This window comes from Candoia aspera, chromosome 11, assembly GCF_035149785.1.
Source record: "Candoia aspera isolate rCanAsp1 chromosome 11, rCanAsp1.hap2, whole genome shotgun sequence".
In the NCBI taxonomy this organism is placed as follows: Eukaryota; Metazoa; Chordata; class Lepidosauria; order Squamata; family Boidae; genus Candoia; species Candoia aspera.
The window spans coordinates 2583519-2607541 of record NC_086163.1 but is presented as its reverse complement, the minus strand read 5'-3'; the positions used below and the strand labels follow the sequence as shown (position 1 = coordinate 2607541).

At 44.8% G+C, this 24023-nt stretch overlaps 1 protein-coding gene across 5 annotated transcripts in view; it reads left to right on the top strand.

The window, feature by feature from the left end:
• CHST8 (carbohydrate sulfotransferase 8) overlaps nt 1-24023 on the top strand; it is a 281616-nt gene that overhangs the window by 126254 nt on the left and 131339 nt on the right. Inside the window, exon 3 of one of the 5 annotated variants that reach the window (XR_010068606.1) lies at nt 768-856. The exons of 3 other annotated variants lie outside the window; for them this stretch is intronic. The gene's annotated coding sequence lies outside the window, so the exon portion shown is untranslated. Of the gene's footprint in view, nt 1-293; nt 857-24023 lie in introns of those variants that run through there. One more of the 5 variants, XR_010068607.1, reaches the window with a different exon arrangement.

Genomic DNA, 24023 nt, shown 5'->3' with positions numbered 1-24023 from the left:
TTTATTCTCTGCATTTTGAGAAACCACTAAATGGAAGGGGTTGTCAGTGATCATTTTTAGGAAGCCATGGCTTCCATTCTTCTCCCATCTTGGCATCCTGTTATGCAAAGGCTCTTTCCCCAAGAATGTGAGGCCTAATTTATAGCCTGAGAGAATATTTGTGAATATTTTATTGTGCCGAAGTGACTGTTGTGGAAAGTTACATTTGTTTAGGATGCTCAAAATTTTACAGGCTGTGTCTAGCTCAGCTCGCTCATTACCTCTCTTCTGTTTGTTTTTTTACTTCTTTGTAGAAGATGCATAGCAAGACCAGCACACAGCACCTTCATCTATAGAACAGCCGTGACTATATAAGCTTGTTTTGAATGTTGTAATAAATATATTCGTGCTGAAACCATTTAGTAGAGTGGCCTGTTTGAACATAATTTTCTACTTCATGGAACTTGTGAGCCCACTTCAAAGTGGAATTCTCAAAAATACTGTTCTAAAGGCCAAATTCAGATCTTTTAGTTTGGAGCTTTTATCTGGATTATTGTAGGATAGATGCCTTTTCCTGATTTTTTCCCTATTACTCAATTTGATGAAAGAGGATTTGCTTTTAGAATTTAGGGGAAAGAAGTTGAGACTTCAGGAGAAATTCTCCACAATGAATTGTGATGTTCTCGCACTGCTGTAGGGTCACTGTTGCCAAAGGGATTGTGTAAAGTAAGGCTCACCATTTGAAGATTTGAAATGGGAGGAGGTTCACGGCTGGCTTCTTTTCACAGTGCAGAGTTAAGCTGTGGGACTCACTGCAGCCGGATTGCCACTGAGATGGGACCAGGCAAATGCATAGAAGACCCCTGGACCATCAGTGGCTACGGGACCTTGAGGGCTATGAACTTCCCAGAGCTGGAGGAGACGAGTCCTTTGCCAGATCCAGCTTTAGGACTCTTCTTGTTCACTAATGGAAAACCTCCCTCCCCATCTTAACAAGCATGCGTGAATTCCCACAGTTTGCCTTTGTAATCTAATTCAGCTACTCCATTTTGCCCCATTCCATAGGTGGAATGATAGTAGCAGTCTAAGATATTTGGAAGTTAATGGTTTGGCAAGAGTCAACCAGTCTTTAAGGGTCCAAATCCTAATTTTTCTCTCTCTTTCACACTGTTTTACACACACAGACACACACACAAAGCCCTGTCTCTTGCCTAGAGGCTGTAGACAATTGCATATGTGACATCAGTACCTCCTGGTATACGCACATTGCACATGTGTTTATTTTTATCCCCTTTTCTACAACAGAGGGCTGCAAACAGCTAAGAGCAAGAAAACGCAAGAAAAAATACAAAATCAGAATTGAAATGTAATTAAAGGTCAAATGAAATAAAAATTCATCGATCAATTAAAAAGTTAAAGAAAAGGAATACCAGGAAAGGGATATTTGTATTCCAGTCAACAAAAGGACACCCCTTCCCAATTCTTCCAGTTGACAGCACAAATAACACATGCCTTTTGTTTTGAAAGTAACAGTAATAACCAGTATTGAAATGTCTGATGCATCTGCAGCTCTGGAGTTTGGCTGTTAGGCATGCAATCAAGTGCCGAGTGGTTCATCTCCTGGGGGGGTCGTAGTCTCATACATACCTGGCAAAGCTCCAAAGAAATGAATCTATAATACAATTAGTATAAACCCATATTTTAGCAAAATGTAGCAATTATGTAATTTGCTCAATTGGCCTAGCAGAGAGAGAGAGAGGAAAAGAGCTTCCCCATAAAGCATTTTTAAAAGCAGCCTAATTTGATCAAAATTAGAACTGAATTATCTTTGTATGGAGCTGTTCAACATTTGATTTGCTGGAAAATACAAATCACTCAAACAAAGAGATTGGTTATTTGGATGGATGTTGCATCTACAACATGATGTATAAATTACAGCAAAATAAACAGTGGGGCCATATCATTGGCATTCTCTCTTCTTCTCCATTTCCCCAGAATTGCTGATGCACGTAGTTCCTCTGCCTCCAAGCTTTTGGATCTAAAAGTAGATCCATTCACAACAGACAGAGACACCACTCAATTTTAAAGCCAGGGAGTGGGAATTAACAGCTGGGTGGTCAAGGCACGTGAGCAGGCCAGGTTCATCCTCAAGAAAGAGAGGCCTGGACTGGAGCCTTAAACAGCCCACCTGCCCACACAGCTGGGGAAGTTGTGAAGGGCAGCAGGGTTGATGCAAGACCACATTGGTCCCAGGCCTTTCCTCTTCCATAAACTTATCACCAAAAAGGAATATCCATGTAAGGTGGCTCCCACCTAAGATGGCCACAGAGTCATCAATGGGAGGGATCAACAATGATGGACAGCTGAAGCCCCACGCCCTTTTAATGGGAGTTGCACGCACCTGGTTTCACCTGCTGTTTTGATGTCATTAATCCTACCTATAGATGATCTGTAAGAGCAAGCTGCTTTCACCAGCTTGATGCCTTCCAGATATATTGGGATAAAAAAATTCCAGGATTTCCAGCCAATTTTGGGAAGTTATATAATCCCAACATAGATGAGGGAGGCAGCTTTAACTCTTTGAAAAGTAGTGTGAGCATTAGCAGGATCTGTAACAAAAACTTACAGAATGGAGCCATTCTTTTTCAGGATATGTGCCAGCCAAGCAACTTTCCAGGCAACACCATTCCATTCTTCTTTGCCATTCAATAGTCAAGCATCACTGATGCCCATCCTTTCGATTGTTTCAGGTCTCCATACTTCTACCATGCTGATGGTTTCCCCATGTCCAGTGACACTTTCCTCTTGTTTGTGAGTGACCAAAGGGCTGGCAAATTGAGACATAATTCACTTTGGTTGGATTCACAAGGTATGCTGAATCCTGACTGCAAGTCAGTAAAATAAAACTGCTGTGTTCATGTCAGTTGTGACAACTGCTTAACCAGATGCTGGCTGAAGGTGATGGCCCGGTTAGAAATCCTGCTGCAGCAGCGTCTGGCTTCTCCAAAGGCTGCCCAGCTTGCAAGTATGTAACACAGGCTCCCCCAGGCTGATGCACCTGAGATGTGCTGCTGGGATGCAGTGTCCAGACAAGAAGCTTCTAGGTCAGGAAAGGTTGATTCAGAGTCTCCCCCAGTTCCCCCAGGATCACCACCCCACTGGGCCCTGCTTTCTAAGCTTAAAGTATCCCATGTCCTGCTCTTCCCTACTTAGATTCTTCATCTAAGATTCATTCACACACACACCCCAGACACACGCACACACAGCCCAGCCATAGAGCTTCACTTCTGATTTCTTTCCAATTTACTATGCCAGGGTGGCATAAAGTCACCTGACTCTAGGAGCATTGACCTGAACGAAGGAGGCTCTTCTGAACTGGGAGCATTTTCAGTTTCATGATGAAACTGCTCCTATGTCCTCACAGAAGATAAATAAGACCAGAGTTGCCAAGACAATGGCATCCTCACACTTTTTTCAGCGTGCAGGGGTGCCCTTTTGGCTGTGCAGCAAAGAGGCTCTGGATCCATGCCTTATTCGAAAGGGGCCATGTGGCTCCCCGTAGGATACTGAAGTTGCTAGGACAACCATGCCATCGTTTACAGAGTCCGTGGTCATGAAATGTGTTTTGCCATTTTCTTATTTCTTTGAGCAAGGAAAGGGCAGGGATTCCTCCTGTGACCCATCCTCCCTGAGGACTTGGGAGGCATCTGCAAGATCGATGCCTGAACTGGTACATATATAAAATGGAAGGGGCTGCCACCTGCTATGTTTCAGCATACTGAGCATCAGACTCAGCCCAGAGCCAGGCCGGTCCTGTGGCTTATGTCATCAGGCCAAGAAAAGGTCCAACTAAGGAAGTTGAAGCACCAAATCTCCCTCCCAAAGGTGCATTGATTGGGAAGTTGAAACATTTCCTTGCTGAATCAGTTAAAACATCCTTATTCTCAAACGCCAGCAAGGTGGCAAAAGCCCTAATGAATTACCTGCTTGGCATTGTAGTATTTTCCTTGGTTGTGCTATGTTTGGGGCCTGTTTTAGTTAACATCACATCTCAATGAATGCTGGTTTAGAGCAACAATGTTCCACAGAGGGGAGGCTGATGGGGTTGGTTCCACCTGGTGGCATCTGCCCATCTCCACCCCAAGACTAATTAGATGCTTGGGCCGTAGTCCACTTACCAAGATATCCTCTCTACAGTTTGGTAGATGATATGGAAACAGGCAGTTCCTTGGAGAATGGTCACAAACCATTGAGAGCCTTCCTCCCTTAATCACACCTTTTAAAAATGTCAGTATTATTAAATGGATCTGCATTTAACACATATAATAAGGGAACTGTCTGTGTTGCTTGAAGCATTCTGGCAGATTTAATGCCACTGGTGGCCTTAGCCTGGCAGGGGGAATGGAAGGAGAGAAAGATTCGCTTTTTCTGACCTCCTCCAGCCCTCTTTCAAATGGCCAGAAGGGAGAGTCCTTGGCTGCCCCCCATCTAAAAACGTTCCTCGGGAGGAATTCCCTCCTCTTGTGTTCCCAGAGTATTGCATGGAAGCCAAGGAGGTTCCATGTGGCTGGAGAGCAGATGGTCGAAGGAAGGACAGGCCATTCAATGCACTCCTTGGCTACCTTGTAATTTAAAAAGTGTTACTAATCAAACCATGCTCCACCCATGAGGCTTTCTCCCCCAGAATTACTCAGCATTGCTGGAGAAGAAGAGATGCGTAACTTGGCCTCACTGTAGGTAAGTGAATACAAAAATCCCACACTGGATTTCTCTTCTCCTTCTCAACAGCTCATGTTCTATTTTACGGTCAACTTTATACGGACACGTGTCTCTGCTTTGTATATTGACTATTAAAAAATTTTCTCAGGCTCACAGAGTTATTTCACTAAAAACACCTACTCTCAGATCTATCTCAACGTGGCGAAAGTTTGTCCTATTGTTTGCAAATTACAGCAGGGCCTGACAAATGAAGTAAGTGTGATTTCAAGTGAAGCACACTTAAGAGATAATACAACACCTCTATTATATTGCATGCATGTTTAGGTTTTTTTGTATGATGGTCTATAACCTTAATCTTCTCCCTTGAAATATATCTCAATAGCAAATTTTCCTTCATTAAAATGAAGAACCAGAAGGGAAAAAAACTAAGAGACTTTATCAGCCCAAGAAGACTAGAACATTAAAGAGTTCAACAAACAGTATGAGCCTTAAATGTCTCCCCCTGGTCCATACAGGAAATGGAAAGAAAGTCAGATCACCAAGGAAGAGTCCAGACAGGGGAGCTAGGAATTATAAAGAAGGTATCAGAAAGGCAAAAGTTCAGAATGAGCTGAGGTTGGAAAAAACCCCAAAAGGGGTTTCTGCTCAGGAAAGATGGCGTATCCCAGTGTCTACGCAATGAAAAGGCGGGGCTACAGAATTCCTCTTTTGGCTCCATCTTTTCCAGTGTGTTGTCAGACAAACTTATGAAGCTTGAGGCTGGTAGAAGCATGGTCAGGGAGTACTATTTAGGTTGAGATATATATTTATATGTTTGTTTATAGTTAAACATATATTTATATCTAGAGGATGAGATGATTTACATCCCAGAGTAATTTAGTAACTGGCTGAATCCTTATATACAGGTATTACCTTTCGAGAAGTCCTGGAGAAAATGTGAGCTGATCAGAGGATGGCCAAGATATATCTTCAGAATGGATGAAAAGGAGGACAAGGGGAGCTAGAAGCCAACCAGTCTAATACTGATACCTGGGAAGATTATAGTGCAGAGGGATTGATCCTGAAAAGAATGCAGTGATTACCCCAGAAGTCTATATGGCTTTGTCAAGAGCAAAGTTTGCCAGATCATATTTATCATATTGTTTGCTGGAAATATCTCTGTTTCTATTTCTCTCTTGATAGCCAAACATTCAATACATTAGTTGATAAATGCTGAAGAGAAAGGTAGTTAAGTGTGAGCATGACAATTAAGTGGATACATCATGGACTTGAAAATTGCACTCCAAAAGTATGCTTTAGTGCTACCACATTAAACTGGAGAAAGGTATCCATGGTGGAGGGGCACAAGGATCAGTCCTGGGTCTTCAACGTTTTTGTTAATGACAAGAAGGAAGAGGTGGAGGAAATGCTTATCAGATTAGCTCATGATACAAAATTGGGTGAGATAGTCAATACCCTAGAAGAAAGCCATAACAGTCAAAAGCATCTTGGAGAAGTAAGCTGAAAATAACCAATGGCATTTACCAGAGGCAAATGCAAATGGAGGAAACAATTCTTGTCCTGGGCTTTTTGAGCTCCGAGAAAGTGGATAATGGTTTGCAAAACATACTAGCTCAGAGCATCTGTATGTTCCTCCATTATCAAGAATATTAGCAGGAGAATTAAGAAGTCCCTGTCCTAGCAAATTTAGAAATAAACTGTAGGCTAATGTGAAAGTTTCCAGTTGTCAAGGTTCATGTAACCTAATCCCTTTTAGTAAATTAGATTAAAAAAGATTTTGTAAGAATCTTGTATTCTGCTGCCAAAGGCTTGACAAACCCAAAGGACAGATACAAGATGGAAGTACTTAGTTTGATGATAATACGTGTGAAAAAGATCTTAGAACAGTAATGGACTGCAAAGTGAATACGGGACAGCTGAGAGATCTGTCTGCAAAAAAGGCAGGTGCAATTTTTGCTTGCAGCAACAGAAGTATAATTTCTGAAGCAGGGGAACTAATCTTTCCATTTTATTAGGAATTTGCCAGACCCATCTCAAGTACTGTGTCCACTTCACAGCATCACACTTAAGAAGCATTCAGAGAAACTGGAATAGAGTTTCAATAACAATAACAAGGACAGGGGTGTCTGCAAGCTGTGGTCAAAAAAGTCAAGGTGGTGGTCCTGGTGGTGCGATCGAGCTTCCAACTGTGCATCAAATATAAAAAACAAGCAGAGGTTTGACTGCACCGTTATAGCCATCTTGACTTTTTTGACCACACCAACTGGATGTCCAGTTGTTCCATGGACTAGAAATTAAATCCGATGAACAAAGTTTGAAGGAATTAGAAATATTTTCCCTTGAGAAAAATGATGGAGTTTTTAAAGGTTAATAAAAGAACTCCAAGCAGCTAACATCAATCTTGCAAAGTAGAAGCGTGAACCAAAAAGAAACTTGCACATTAAGCTTAATTACATTCAGAAAAGAATTCAGTCTTCACACAGTAGTTAGATGAAGAGGAAAAAAAAGGTAGCTTACAGTTATTCAGTAGATCTGGATACAAGTAGCTTCACAGTAGAAAGCACTTATTCATCACTGGTTCTTTGTAGACACTTTCTATGGAAATAGAAAGTCTGCGTGCAAGCAAGATGGAAGGGGGAGAGTTGCATTCTGCAGCACCTCCTGCTTGCAGGTGTGCCCAAGAGGTAAAATGGAGATTGTTAATCCCCAAACCCAAGAAGAAGGAGGAAGTGGAAATCAGATGACCCATGTGACATCCCACAAGCACAGTAGAGATGCGTTTACTAGAAAGACCCCCTTATGCTTACGAGACAATGCTGAGTTGACCCCTGATAATTCCAACAAAAAGGAGACTCAAGAATAAAGCATGAAATATTTGGAGGGCTGTCACACCGAAGAAAGTAAAAATCTGTTGTCCATTGTTCTACAGCACAGAACACAGAATAATAGATTTAAGTCACAGGAAGATAGATTCCAATTAACTGTTAGAAAGAAAAGAAATCTTTGGAACAATAAAAGCAAAGACCATGGAGGTGGTGGGCTCCCTGTAATTCAGAGGCTGACAGCCACTGAGGAGGGATTCGATTCAGTGGCCTGAAGGGCCCCATCCAGCTCTGTCCTTGTACTATTCCATCAATTCTGATCCATATTCTGGCCATTGTGTATCTTAGGGAAATGGATTCTCTCAAAGAGGCAAAAAAATAAATACTTTATTGGCCTTATTTTGCAATACACTTCTTCTGACATACTGTAGTAATGGTGTACTGTATAATTGTAACAGTGAAGATAATATAATTAGAATATGCATTAAAAGGGGAAACAACAGAACCGTAGAGACAAATGATGATTTCCTAATGTTCTGGGACCAAATGAATGCAAGTGATCGATCTCCTTTGCACTCTAAAAGCTCTGGTGTTGCACCTCCTCTCTAATTCCACATCTCCATGGGGTAGGAGGATAGAAACCTGAGATCAGCTGCCTCACCATCTCTTGTTTCTTCTCTCAGTTGCTCCACTCAAATTGAGACCTCTGCCTTGGAAATTATTAACCTCTACCATTGTCCTGGCCAGGTGGCAGTCCTTATTCAGTTCCTGTCCTGGCCTCCTTTCTGGCCCTGCATTTATTTACCATTCTTACTGTACCTTTCCTCTGTCGTGTCTATATCCTCCTGTCAGCTCTCTTTGTTTGGCGTGCCTGTGGAATTATCATGCGGATCCTTTGTTCATTGACCTCCATCTCAGCCAGACTCTTGAAGGCTGTAGGTTTCAGGTAACTTTGGGTGGCCCTTTCTCTTTAGCTGCTGGGGATTCTGAGCACTGTTGGTCCAAGCTGGTTACCCAGTTTGGATGGAATGAAAAGGTCAGCAACATGGTGCCCTCCGGGGCATCTGAACCTCACTGTGAATATCCTTGCAGGGAATCATCACCTCAAACATCTGGAGAACACCAGCTGGCTCTCCTTCTTTGAGGCAAGGGTTCAGAGGCTGTAGGTGAAGGACTGCCCTGAGGGGCTGGTCCACACCACCCAGAGCTTCCTGCTTGATTCCTAGATTTTGTGTTGGGGTTTTCTGATTGTTTTTAAAAACGTTGTCAAGCCTGTTGACGGTGCATTTTCCACCGCAAGTAGACAGTGTCGTCACAGGAGTGCTGGGAGCTGGGTTTGAGGGGGCACCATTCTTGAGCTGTGGTGTTCTTGGGCAGTAGCTTCTCCCAGCCTCATGTCTCCAGATTTCCCAGCCTTCATTTCCCTCGATTTCTAGCTGGTGTTGCCACAGGCGAGAAGGCAGCTGCTGACCTCGTTGGAAAGCAAGCCTGCTGTAATGATCCCAGCCCAGCTCCTCCATCAAATGTCATCTCCACACCCAAGAAGGAGGAGAGCCCCACTTGCTCACCGCGCAAGAGCACACAAGCCATTATTACCATTAGTAGATGTTGACTCATGACTTGCTTCTCTAACAGCCCGTCCACCATCTTCAGAACTGGCCCTGTTGATTAATAAATAAGCAACGCAGCAAGCCTGCTTTCTGCCAGGACTTGAATAAATGTGCTGCTTTCCAAGCAAATAAAGGATGCCTTCTGTGCCCCCTGACCACATACTCATTCCCCCAGGGAGCAAATGCTGTGCCTTCTTTCTACCTAGCTGGAAATGTGATAGTGATGCATATTGTCACAGATGGTATTAATGACTGCCTATTTTTGTATAAAGACAATGGCTGGATCCTTTCTACTCAGGTTCCCTTGAGAACTTGGTCTCAGCCTGCTTTCTTTTCCTGCAGAAAGCTGCTGCTGCTTCCCCCGGGACAGACCTGCTGTTTTGTCTGAAACATACATCTGTCTGTCTCTCTCTCTCTCTATATATATATATATATCAGACAAAATACTATCTTGTGTCATTCAGAATTATTAGTGAGTTTCCTGCCTTTCTAATTTGTTGTGTTTAACATTCCACCCAAGAGCATGTGCTGTAATTTAATCTTGCACTACAGAATTCATTTCATATTTTCCATCACATTTCCGCAAGGGCTCTTGACTGGCAGCTTTCAGACACTTTTATAAAAGCAGAATATCCATTTGGAAGCTCCCCCTGAGGCCACCTGGGAAGGGAAGGGAAGTCACAAGGCTCCAGAGGAGTAGAGACAACCAACCAGCATTTGCCACTGGTAACTGCATGGAAATTAGCAATGTCCCTGTGATTTGGGAATTCTTTGCCTACTCAGTTCAAAATGTCCCCTTGCCATTGAGTTGCTCCCCTGTTCAGTTTTAATCTTGTGACGGTCCACCTTTATAGCATCACCCCCACACACACACACCAGGGTTCCAAGCAAGAAGGCATCAACAGGAAGAGGGGGCAGTGATGGCAAAGTGGTGAAATGTGTGCCATCCTGATGCAAGCTCAGCCCTTTCATGCTCGTCTCGGGACAATCTTGCTGAGCTTTCCTTGGGGTCGGCCAGTGTTTCACCTTGGCTGCCGTCTCTCTCCCGCCCTTGAGCCTTCAAGCATCCCTGGAAGGTCACTGGCCTCATTCGCCATGTGGGCGGCTGCCCTGCCCCACACTCTGCCCACGGCCGCTTTGTTTCTCGTTCAGTCACATCCTGGCTATTAAATTCTTGCGGCCCAGCCAAAGAGAACTTGTCCCCCGGGACCTGTAGGGTCCGGCCATAATTGCAATGGCTGGAATTACACGAGGAAGGGCCTTGGGCAGGTGAGGGCCAAAGATGCTGGACTAGCAGCAGGAAGACCCAGGTTCAAGTCCCCTCTCAGCCATGGCAGCTCTCTGGGGAACTCTGGGCCAGTCCCTCCCCCTCAGCCCAGCCTACCTTGCAGGGAGGTGGTTGTAGGGAAAAGAAGGGAGCACTATATCTGCTGCCTTATGCTCCTGAATGGAAGGCAGAATGCAAATGTAGTGGCGCTATTTTCAAAATCCATGGCAATAGAATGGTCCATCTGGAAAGCCACTGCCCAGACCATCACTGGGGAAGCTCTTCCTCACCATTCAGGCCTTCGGCTGGAGCAAGAGAGCACCGCAGGCTGCCCTCAGCTTCCTGCCCCCAGAAGCATCCTTTCCTCTGCACCCGCGGTTAATGGCCCCCCCTTTCTCGGGGCATTAAGTCCCTCCCTGTCTCCTAAGGCCCCTTCCTGTCAGTCTCACCCGTTTGAAAAAAGTCAGTGTGAAAATCCATTTCCCTCATGGGAAATGCACCTTCCAGGATGAGGGCACTCATTTCCCATTGGGAGATGAATTGACAGGGAAGTAAAAGGATGTTCTGAGCTCCAGTGAGGCCAGAGAGGAGTTCCTGGGAGGGAGTAAGGGAGCAACCCCCTCACTGAGGAGATGCCACTCAGGAGTATCTTTAGAGCAGACAGGTGGGGGAATTATGCTCTGCGGAAGGACAGGGGCAAAAAGACTGGCGAGAATCACTCCTGCAAGTAGGATGGACCACAGGGGGGAAGCTGCAACCAGGATCAGGCCAATTGCTCTAATAATTAATAAATTAACTAGATGCCTCAAAGCCTTCATGGCATTGCCTTGATTTCCAAGTCCACTTCTGGCCCCTGACCAATTCATGGTATGGCCCATGGCTTTGCTCACCTGCCCCAAAAAGAGGGGATGGTGAAGGGGCATTTGAAGGGTTGTGGCACTGTGGGCCTTCACCAGGGACCTACAGGGAAGGGATGGCTTTTGACTGCTGGCCCTGCCAGCTGATGACTTCACGTTCTTGACAGCAGCAGCAGAGAAATGATCTGCGGTCTACTTCCAGGAATGAAGTTTTGACTTTCCAAGCTAGTCTATACCACCCTGGGATTTCTTGGTAGCCTCCCATCCAGGGAGCCAAGTTCAACCCGGCTCGGCTTCCTAAGCTTTGCTGAGATCAGCTTGGCGTGGTCACATACCTGGGCCAAGGTCCATTTCTTTACTTCCTTCTGAATGTCCTACAGTGAAGCTTCACTGCATGACTCCAGCCCTTGTCTCAGGCTAAGGGGATGGGAAGGCCTGGGGAAGAACGAGGCAATGGCACCCTCTTTCCAGGCTCGTTCCAGCAACTGAAAATCGGGTGGCGGGAGGGAGGCTGGCAGCATTTGCTTCCTTTCTGCTTGGCTGTTTTTCAGAAATCCTCTCAGTTCCAGGGCCAATAAAGCTCTCTTATTTGGAGATGTGTTAGAGACACAGAAAACTTTTTCATGGGCATTTGTGAAGCTGGTTTAAGTATATAAGTATATATTAAGTATATATTTTAGGTAGAAATATATTCTTATTTGCATATAGGTTTTAATGACATTTTAATATTGTGAGCCATTCAGGTTATGGAGGCCCTATATTTTAGATAGGATTTTAAATTGCAGAGATTTCTGGTGTTAATTATTTCAATTATTTCTGGGTGCATGAAAAATAAAGGTTTAGATCAGCTTTTCTCAAAAAAATTTGGGTCACTGCCCTCTTAGGTGTACCACGTTTTTCGTAACCCCCTTGTCCTGTGTATGTGAATTATAATTTTTTTTAAAAAAATTGTTTCTTGCACATTGACTGAACAGATTAAAAAAACACATCTTTGGTTCTTACCTTGCCTGACCTAGCCCTCACATTCTAACTCATATATAAATGTAACGAATAGCATTTGGCTGAGGATTTATTTATTAATACATTTTTTACATTGCCCAACTCCCAACAATTCTGGGCAATTCACAGATAAAAACACCCAGAAAATTAATACAGTGATAAAAACAAAGAACAAAAATGGCACATCCCTCTCGGATGATGCCAGACCATCCAGGAGCACCCTTTTGGTGCTTCTTGTTGACAAGACTATCATAGTGTCACGGAGTCTTTGTCAAAGCTCGTCACCCGCAATGTACTTTTAGATCTAGTCATTCCGTCATGAAAAGAGGAGGTTCGTCTGGCAAGGTCGTTCTGACTCCTGGTGGGGGGGGGAATCCTTTCCAAAGGGTCCACAGACTACCTTGCCCATCCATTCGGCTCTCTCGCCCAGGGCAAATAGTAAACGAGCTGGGCTGAGATTAACCAGGTTCTCCCTCTTCCCTTTGGTGAATGCTGGGACTGGGTTTGCTGTTCTCTCATCTCCCACCACTTTGCCAGGAGTTTCAGAGAGCGCAGCCAGCGGTTCCGGAATCCCTTCCGCCAGCCACTTGCACAGCAGGACGTAAGTTGTCTGACCCTGGAGACTGAAAGGAAAAAATTATACCATGGGCTATAGATACACCCCCTACTCTTCCTCAATCGAGTTTTGAAAAAAGGAATGTCTCCCACGTTCTGGGTTCCAGTCGGGCCTCTCATCCCACCAGGTCCCTGTGACAGCTGCGGGGTCACATCCGCCTTCTCAGTCGGGCTTCTAGTCCCCCCCGTTCCTTATCCTCATCCCCTGCACATAGAGGTGCAGATGCTGGAGCCTCGGGATGCTCAGGTCTCCCTACCGCCATGGGCAGAGTATTTCCAAGAGTCTTTTCTGGGCAGCCACCTGCTTAATGGCCAGCGCATCTCTGCCTGAGCTTCTGCCTCCGACTGCTCCCCCTTTGGCTTAGTGTAAAGCCTTCCTCATCTGGTACACAAGGCTCGGGCCAAGCACCCCGTCCCTCCCTTTTGCGAGGCGCAGCCCAGACCTGGCAGAGGCTGTGAGCTCAGTGACGCAGGCCGTACCTAGAGACTGAAGCCTTCCTTGCAAGGCCACTTCTTAGCCAGTTGTTCCCTTCCCCTTTGTGTCCTTTGATCTTCAAGGGGAGCCTAGATTAAGGCGCTACTTGCATCCCCAGCTCCTTCCCCTTCCTTCCTCAAGCTCTATAGTTACTTGTACTCTGAAGTCTGTCCTTTCCCTTCCAGACATATCGCTTGTCCCCAGGAATTGGTCTGCCAATCTGAAGGAGCCTCAGTAACCATTCCCCTTGCATTTGCTTGTATCACAGTTTTAAGCTCTCTGTGGCCAAAAGAGCGCCAGTTACTGGGCAATCTCAGTGCTGGAGCTAAAAAAATAAATACATTTTTGTTGAATTAAGTAGATGGATGCTGCTTTGGATGGCTGCTATATTGTGTTTCCACTCATTAATCTTAGAAACAGGTTTCTGCAAATCCTCTCACTTGAAATTTAAACGTGCTGTTGCCAGTAACTCTCCTCAGACTTCTCTGTGAGAATTCCTCAGATATTCTTTAGGTATCTGAATGTTCTGAGAACACTGGGTAGTCATCAGCTGATACCTTCAGATTTTGAAGAATTACAGGTTCTGTGTTCACCCAGCACACTCCGTGCAGTCCGATGAAAACATAGCTGAGTTGGCATTAACTTTGCTTAGCCTGTTGTGGTTTAATCTGTTGTGGGAGCCCAGCCTGTTTGGTTACCTAATGTAATGTGGGTTTGTTCAGTAGCCAGTGGGATAAAGTGGTGAATGGGGTGGGCTAGGGCCTGGTGGATCTGGGTTCAAATTCACACTCGGCCACGGGAGTTCCCTGGGGGACTGTGGGCTTGTTGCTCTCTCTCTCTCTCAGCCCGGCCTGCCTCCCCGGTAGGGGTGAGAGGAGGCGTGATGTTGTTTAAAATGCAGAAAGAAGGCACAGAAGACCTCAGCAGGTGGTATCATCTGGCTAACCTTATCTAGGCTTCGAAGCTAAAGTGGTTGGGTCCTTTTTGGTAACTGGATGGGAAACCAACAGGTAAGCTGATCTGTTGGCTAGACTGGGAAATTAAATGAATACCCTTGAAGGAAAGCCAAACTCCTCTAGAGCACCTGCAGAAATTCTGCATAGGTACAGCCCCAGGAGTCAAACTCGTCTCAGTGGCATCTTTTATGACCAGATTATTTAGAGGTATACAGGAAAGGGTAAACTAGTTGGAATAATGAATGCTTTTCAGGAAAGATAAAGACAGATAAAATGAACTGCAACGGATAAATCACCAGGCAGGTTGCTTTAGAGAAGTCCTGGTTCATGGCTTGATGGAGTGGCATTGGTGGTCCTGCTGCCGCTCCCCCAGTGTCCCGTCAGTTCAGGAGCACAAACCAAGACGGCCATGGGAACAGTTCTTTCCCTCGAGAATGGTCAGGGAACCAGTCAAAATCTTGGGGCTGAAGTTTGTGAGCTGTGCCCTTGGAATTGCAGGGACCATGCTGCTCCTCAGCTAACCCAGATGAAGGCCAAGTGGGGGAATGAGAAGGGCATTGTCTGGGGCGATCTGGTCTGCGTAGATCTGAGGTCTTCCTGGGATCTATTTTTCTACCTCCAGTAATTCTCCCCTTTTCCTTGACAAGTTCTGCCTCGCCGCTTCCAAATATGGGTGCGGGTGGAGTCAAGCATCTGGTAGGTACTTAAAAATACAAAACTTGAACAATATAATTTTGTTGAGCTTAAAGTGTTGCTTAAAGAAAGACTGTTTGTCTTTCTATCTGAGAGCCTGGGAGGCAATCCCTGGGGCTGGGCTGATTAAGGGCCCCTCTGCTCTCTGATTCCCTTGATGGGCTGTCAGATGTTTCCAGGGCAAAAAGGCAATAGCTTTCCTTGGCAACAGGAATTTAAGGATATACTGCCCTTAAACATGGTAGTTCTAATTCATTTTTTCCTTCCTTCTAGCATTTTTATTCTGTTCTTTAGCCAAACAGGGTTCCAGAATAGATCACAGATTGATTATTACAATAATGGCTTATACTTTAATTTTACCAGTTTTCAGTTATTTAACATAGAATTATAGAGTTATTTATTTCATTTTATTATTTATTTAAAACATTTATATGACCACCCATCTTGTACCAAACTCTGAGCTGGAAGGAACCTGGAGTTCATCCAGTCCAACTTCTTGTTCAGTGCAGCATCCTGGTTAGGTGACGTCGAGCATCCCTTGAAGACCTCCAGCCAAGGAGAGCCACTTGTGTGGCAGACGGTTCCGCTGCTGACCATTCATGCAGTCAGGAACCTCCTCTTGAGATCTAACCTGAACAAGCTTCCTTGTAGTTTTAACCCACTGAATCTGGTCTTTCCCTCTGGAGCAAAGAATAAGCTCAGTTTCACTCCCGTTTGAAAACCGCTATTACATCTTCCATCAGTCTTCTGTTCCGCAGGCTAAATGCACCCACCTCCTTCAACCATTGGTCAGTTCTCTCACCAGGGCAACAGTCCTCCTCTGAACTCACTCTAGGTCAGGGTTCCTCAACCTTGGCAACTCTAGGCTGTGCGGACTTGGACTCCGCACAGCCTAGCAAAGCTGGTTGGGGAATTCTGGGAGTTGAAGTTCACACAGCTTAGAGTTGCCAAGGTTGAGGAGCCTTGGTCTAGGTTCCCAATGTCCTTTTTAGACTGCAGCGCCTGGAATGGACACAGGATTCCAAGTGGGGTTTGACCAGGGCAAGGTTTTTTAAACATTCTGAAGCACAGTCCAAAAGTGCATGTAAAAAGGACAGGGCTTTGATTGCACAGCTGCAGCCACCAGACTGACTTTTGACTTCCCTGCAGGTGCCTCTGGCCAAAGCCTCACCACTGAGCACTGTATCTGGAAACAAGTTCCAGTCCAGAGCATCTGCCCCATAAGAAGAGAGAACCTGAAGCTATTTGACCATCCCAAGGTCTTATCCAAAATGTCCAGTTCCACAACTCTTGGACTTGCTTGTGGGTCAGATTTAGGCTATCTGTCTTCTCCATATGTTGAAAGATGTATGTCCACCCTCTCCATATATTCCCAGGAGTTTGAACAGAGTACACTGAACCCGGTACACTAAATGTCAGTGGGAAACGGGAATGGTGCCCTTTGCTTGGAGGGCAGAGCTCCATGGAATCCTTCATGGGAGATGGGAATCTATTGCAATATTTTGCTACATTTCTCACTTGTCTGTTTGTTATTCTTTGCAAGCAATTAAGTATAGCAGTCATGCTATGCATCTGCAGGTGGCACATAACAGTAAATGTAGTTGATACATAATTTACAGTATGGTAAACAGTGGAAACATTCAAAAGTTTAAACCAGAGAGAATATTCAGTGGCCATGAAAAGTAGAAGAAGTGAATTGTGTGCCTAAACTGAAAATAAGGTTGGTGAATTCTAGGGAAGAATGTGGTTCACTGTTGTATCTGTCACTGAATGAAGGATACAGACCTTCTGCCTGGGAAACAGAATGTTTGGAAATTATTTCTCTCTCTTTCCCATGGATAGAAGGATTTCCCAGGATGTGCCCAGGGAAAAAAGAAGACTGTTGGAGGGTGAGGTTATTTTGCACCCAAAACACAGGGGAAGGAATCCCTGGGTACCACTCAGAGGAAAGGGGGATCCATTCCCATTTTCATCCCATGCACACTTGATTACCGTAGCATACAGGACTGTTCTATCTTACTCTGGCCAGAGCTTCTTAAACCTAACTGAATCAGGAGCTGAAAGGGTCAGGCTCTTTGTACAACTCATACTTTGTCATTAGTGTAACAAGGCTGAAAGCTTAATTCTCTATAGTTTATCAAACCATTTCTTTAGGATCAGTGAATTTTCTAGAAATTTATTACATGTTTTCTGCCCTATTGCTTTTGGTCCCAATCTCAACCCTTCACAAAGAATTGTGGGTAATAGAGAGGATGTTACTCCCCCCACCCCATCTTGAGCTCGTAAGTGGGACATGAGTTGACCAAGACCAAGCCAATTGCCCAGCCTGGAATCTCCAGAAACGGGACCTGCAGAATTGGAAAGAGCACCTGGTGAGGTGCCATCCCTTGGATTGCGAAGTCAGGGGTCTCCAGCACTGCCCCAAAGCAATACCTCGTGGTTCCTCTCTTTGTTTCTGCAGTGCTTTCTGCCCACGGAAACACTCTTGGGCTCTCTCAGGCTGAAAAAAGTCCCTTCCTTCCTTCCTTCCTTCCTTCCTTCCTTCCTTCCTTCCTTCCTTCCTTCCTTCCTTCCTTCCTTTCTTTCTTCCTGTTTTTATGAGGACCAAAAGTTCAGAAATGCAGACTCTTGGAGCATCTCACCTCCTTAATTGTTACTTGTCCTTTTTAAAGCCTCTGTCTAGTAATAATAATAATAATTTATTAAACTTGCATACTGCCTGACTCTCAATGACTCTGGGCAGCTCACAACAATAAAAAAAGTTACAAATAAGTCATGAAAACAAAAAAAGAAAGATAAAATATGGCAAGCGCAGTGACGTGCGGGGCCTTACTTTCCCTTACAGAAGTACTGGGTGAAAACACTCCTGTTGAGCCTGGTGCCACTCACTGATGTACTTCGTGCTTAATGTGGACCCCAGTGAATGAACCAGGGCTATTGCAAAACTTTTCCCTACAAAAAGTATTTTCTTCTGTGCGAAGAAGCCTTTTTTCCTAATTTTTATTGTTTTGTCACATCTGTAAAACGTAGGGCTCTCCAGGCCTGCTAATCTCTTCTCTTTCTGTCTGGGTGCTGCTGTGTGGAAGGTAAGGCACCCAGGCATGGCCCTGATCCCTGCTAATAGAGGAAAGGATGCACATTAGTTCCAGAGCTGGCTTTTCCCAAGGAAGGTGGGCTAGAAATGAATATAGAGAAAGAGGGAAGTTTCCTCCATTGTTTGCGAGATTGGAGGCTTTTGTTCTGTGGGTTCAGAGTGAAAATAGCAGTGGTCTAAATTGTGCAATCACTTGTGCCAGGAAGAATGGCAGAGCTAGTGAACGGATGACTGTACTTGTAAGAGACATTTCCTCCAAAATTGCCTTTTAGTTCCTCCAAATCTAGGATTCTATAAAAGGCATTGAAATATTCATGCAGCTTTTCACCACCTATTTCTCTTCTTTATTGCAGGCTCTGTCAATAGTTGCATGTAGAATTGTAGGGATCCTACTTGGCTAAAAATAGTTAATTATTCTGACCCCGGAGCACTGAAAGCTGGCTGGCTGGCCCTGTACGTGCAAAGTAGAGGCTCAAGGGATTTGAACTTTCTGTGTGGCTGGGGAGCTAAGGTGGCACCTCCATCCTCAGCAGGTAGAGAGAGCAGATGGCAAGCTCTCACCAGCACTGGCTGTTCTAAATTAAATGAATCAAGATTCCACTTGCTCCAAGGAAGTGGGTGGTTCATCACATTCACCCTTCATGTTGCTGGCAGGTAATGTGCATGTTGGTAATAAGCAAAACCCTGAATTCTGCAGGAGGTGGAAGTGTTTGCACTCAGCAGGAGTACTCACTTTAGTATTCAAACGGCGCCAAGATGGCAACCTTAGAGACCAAGTTGATACTACTTTTATGCTGATTTTATTGCCATGGTTTCTCAAGAACTCAGAAAAGCATCTTACTTTAGGATACTGGCTCTTGGACCAGTATAAATCTGTTGTGTAAACATCTTGGGTTGAGTTGGGTTTCTTGTCTTCTTACCTAAAATTAAGGTGTATTCTTGACCAATGAAAAGATCTCTAAAAATCCATTATTTAATTTTTTTTAAATCTAGTGATAACTTTGATGGAACTGTACTGAGCAGGACAAGTGGTGGGTGATCTTGTTTGTTAAAGGAATGACATGGCCAAACAGTTCTGACTTTTTAAAAAAAATTCCAACAGTGCAGAGCTTTTCCCTAGAACTCTGCAGGGGCAGCGCAGAACGCCTGGGGACACCTGTCCCATGACTGCAGAGTTCTGGTGAGCAGCCCTGCCTGCTCCCTGGAGAGAATGCTTGCAACAGGACAGGACTCCAGTACCCTTTCCTCTTTCGGCAGCCTTTTGCCCCCACCCAGTGATTTTGGATACGTTACACACCTGATACAGTTGCAGTTGCTCGGCCACAAAATCATGTGTGTGCATTGGAAGGAAAGGGGAATTAAACCTCAGGCAGATACTGACGGGTTTCTCATCTCCTGAAATGCTGGGCAAAGTGTGTTGCAGAGAGGGGTATTCACAGTGTGATCAAGAAAGTCAAGGTGGCATGACAATGTGATTGAAGTTCTGCCTGGGCTTTTTATACGTTGCATGTGCAAAACACATAAAAGCAGGTGGAGCTTGATTACACCATTGTGACTGCCATCTTGACTCTTTTGACTGTACTCTGCTGCAGAACAAGGGCGCTTCAACTTACTGCGATCCTATGGATATTAGTTCGATAGGACTGGATGGACTTGCATCAGATTGCACTGTTGGGTCATAATTAGGCACAAAGTCCTGCTTTAGGCACAAAGCCAGCTGGGTGACCTTGGGCCAGTCACTCTCTCAGCCCTAGGAAGGAAGCAGTGGCAAACCCCTTCTGAAGTCTTGCCAAGAAGGTGAGACTTCCAGGGAAGAAATGGTGAACTGAAGACAGCTCCACTAAAAGCGGACAACCGTGGCAGAATGAAGAGCCGTTGAGTAGACCGGCTCTTGTAATTCCTCTCTGGACAAGGAGAGGACTTGAGATTGCCCACAAGAGTTCCAGAGAGTTGCTCCTCGCGAGGAGACCACAAGAAAGCAGACTCCGGCGGGTTTAGAGCTCTCAGAGACAAGGGACTGGCCATCTTGCGTAATCCACAGTTGGCACCTTCAAGAGGACCCTGGGTTCACATACTTCCTTTTCTAATCACTTTTGGAAATTGCTTCTTAACTGCTTTTCAGCTGTTAGGAACCTTTGGATCCACAAGTTTTACTGCATCAGGGGAGTGTCCTTCAATCCTTAATACAAGTTTAAAAAAACTTTTTTTTTTTTGGGATAAGCAGCAAAAGGGTGATTAGAACTTTGATTTTGGAAAGTTACAGATGGACTAAGGGACCAGATGGATTTGAAATAAGATTTTGGAATTAATCATAAGAATCCCTTCCGTGGGAAGATGCTTTTGTTTTGAATTCTCTTTAAAAAAGATGATGGGAAGAGACTTTGAAGGTTGGACACTAGAGGGAACCAGAAGGAACTACAGATTACAATTAAAGGAGAAGAACACTTAAATTTGACTTACTACTACAGAATGGAGCAAAATGTTTTAATATTGGCGATGTTGAAGGATATTTTTGAACAATCAACCCAGAAGTTAATTTTAAGTGTGTCTGCCTCTACAGATAGATAGACTGTGATTAAAAGATGTTGTGAAAGAGGAACAAGTTTTACTGGACAAGATCGAGACTGATCTGAAAGTGGATTTACAAATGACGGGCTACAAGAATGACATGGAAAAAGATGCTGCACTGGACATACAGAAGAAACTGGCTGATGTCTTAATAATTAAAAGGGATATACAAATAACAGACCAAGAGAGCGATCTGGATAACTTTCCTATATTCGATTCACAAAAGAGGCCCGGATTTTGATCATGTGACCTCGGGGGCACTGCAACAGCCGTAACCTTGGTCATCAGTTGAAAGTCACTTTTTTCAGCACATTTGTAACTTCAAACAGTTGCTGAACGAATGGTTGTTAAGCAAGGACTGCCTGTACAAAGATTAAAAACTAATACAAATGTTTAAAAATAAAAGAAAAAAAAGGAAGAAATAGAAGGTGTGGAAAAGAAAAAAATAGGAAGAAAAATAGAAAAGAAAGAAAAATAAGAATGTAGTAAAGAAAACAGAAAGAAATATATAAAGAAATGACTTCCCCTTTATCACAAGTATAAACAATAACTTGCCACCTTCTCTTAAAATACAACAAATGATCTCTGGGTTGGGGTGGCTGCGGCTTCCCGGGGTGTGGCAAGCAGCCTCGGAGCCGTGGGTGCAGGGCGGCCGAAAAGGCAGAGATGGGGGGCAGATGGGTAAGGGGGGAGTTGGAGGCAGTCCCTTCAGTTGGCAGGCTTGAGGCTTGGATTGGGGTGGGTGCTTGGCTAACAACTGGTAAAATTCGCTTAACGATGGCAAGGGGAATTGCCAGGATTGCCGTCACTAAGCAATGTGGTCATGTGACATCTCGCTTATGACCGCATCGCTTAGCGATGGAAATTCCTGTCCCAATTACTGTTGTTAAAGGAGGACTACCTGTAACTGTAATTTTTAATAAAATTACTATTAGCAAAAACTGAAATCTTGCCAGGAAAACTGGAGGGACTTGTCCAGACAGTCACTAGGAGTCAACAGTGACTCGAAGGCTCATCATCATCATCATCATCATCACCATCATCATCATCGTCATCGGTTTCTAGCCTGAGAGCGGCAAGTGCCTTTTTGTCCCAGCATAACTTAAAGGAGCAATCTGGGTGCCACTAAAATACTCGTCAGAGTGCAGGACAGTCTTCTTCTCGGACTGAGTGCTGCTGGGTGATGCAGCGGTCCACGTGGGTGAGGACAGCCCTCACCTAGGAGACTGACGTGCCGGTCGAGACCGAAGGCAGTGATCGTGTTATGGAGTGATGCTTATGGCAAGTAAGCTTTGTGGCTGTCGAAAGACAGCCCAAGGAAAGCAGACAGAGCTACAGATTTCATCAGCTAAAAACAACAACAGTCAGTTCTTTAGCAACTGAGACACTCAAGAAAAATAAACACAGAGAAATGCAGCAAGCTGAGAGCTGGCTACGTGCCTTTCTTCGGCACTCTTAAAATATATTTTGGAAAACACCTATCTAAACTGGTTCCTGAGTTGGTGGAAAACAAGGTTCAGTTCCTGCCTTGACTCACAGACCTGGACCACCCCTTGGGTGCCTTGGTGCACCTGGCAAGATGCTCCCTCTGTCCCCAACAGTGATCCCAAAGTGATAAGGGGGCAGCACTTGTTGGGGGAGAGGCGGGTCCTAGGCAGGCTGGTTGGGGCCTGTCGGGCTCTCCAAACCCATCTCGCCAGTTATCCTGCTCTCATTTTAATGGCACATTCCCCAGCTGAGGAGCATCTCGGAAGGTCCCCGACAGAACAGGGGTTCCAGTCTCCAAGTCAGGAGAAGCACGTGGAGGCTGCTTGATCTGAACAGGGAAAGAAGCGGCAAAGCTCAAGTCTGCCCGGGAGCATACCTGAGTACCCTGGGTGTGCAACATCCAGCCCAGTCACTCACAGCTTTTTGTGGTTTGCTGGCTCTGCTAGCAGGCAAAAGCTTGTGAGTGGGAATGGGCCATCCAAAGGGAAGCCACAGATGGAAGTGGTGCATAGACTCAGGCACAAGACTTTTCAAGGGAGTCTGTTCACACTGCACCACTAGGCATTAAGAGCCTGGCAATCGAGGTATGGCTGCTGGATGGAGTGTCTCCTGACCCAGGCCCATCTTCCACCATCCAAGGGTTCCATCTGCCTTTTGCAGGAATGTGGGTATGGACAGAGGCTGTAGCAAAGAGGATTCTTGACCGCATGGAGGTGTGGAGCAAACAATGGGAACAAACTGGAGAGCCACTGCAAAGTAAGGGTAATGTTTTAGAATAGAACTGGGGAGACCCAGTTTCCAATCCTCAGCCACACAAACTCACCGGTGACTTTGGAACAATCCCTGCTCTCAGGACAGCCTACCTCCCAGGGTGGTTGAGGAAATTTGTATTCTGCTTTGAGGACCCAGAGGGAAGGCAGGATCTAAAGCATGGGTGTCCAATCCTTTGGCTTCCCTGGGCCACACTGAGTGAAGAGGAATTGTCTTGGGTCATACATAAAATATGTAATATAGTTAATGTATATAAGTAAATATTTTTTAAATATTTTTATTATAAATTTTTTAAAAAGAGGGCAACATAAAACTAGTGGGATATTTGACCTTGTTTTTGTGAAACTAATGCATCAATGTCTGGTTCAATGAAAGTGGTTGCAATTCTCAGTGAGTTCTCAAGGTGCTCGTCAGAAATTTTAATTCTAATTTTACTCTTCGTGTGTTTCACCCTTGGGGCCACATTACTAGCTGTTCAGGGCCCATGGGCTGTGAGTTGGACACGCCTGATCTAAAGGAAATAATAATTCCCACATTGTCCTCTTTGGTGGACCAGTTTACAAGGGGTGGAGGGTCTCTGTCCATGTGTAAGAGGCCCTTCTCAAGGCCCTGCTCAAGCCAGGAGGACATGGAGCCAAGGAAATGGCAAAGGAGGTTCCTGAGCACATGGTATCCCACAGGCACTATGTTGCCTATCATTGGGGTGAGTAATATGCAGGATGGTGAACAAAGAAGTAGTCACACTGCAGTGACTGAATCGTTGCTTGGCATGAAAGGGCCCCCAAGATAGGACTGGAAAAGAAATTGATATGAAGCTCTGGAGACCTTCCACAGAGACTGTCCTGATCTAGATGAAGTTATATAATTATTAATTGATGGACTGATTTGGCTTATAGCCTGATGAACTCAGTACAGGTGCCCTTTCTAGGTTTCTAGCCCTAGAATTTGATTTCAAATTAAATCAGTTATTTCTCCAGTGCATGATGGAGACTAAGATGTTAGAAATCTATATTTATTTATCCTGGGATTGTGAATCCCAAAATAAATATTTTTGCCAAGAAATTTAAAATGTTGAGATGGATGGTGATGGTGGTGATGAGTTTCCAATCA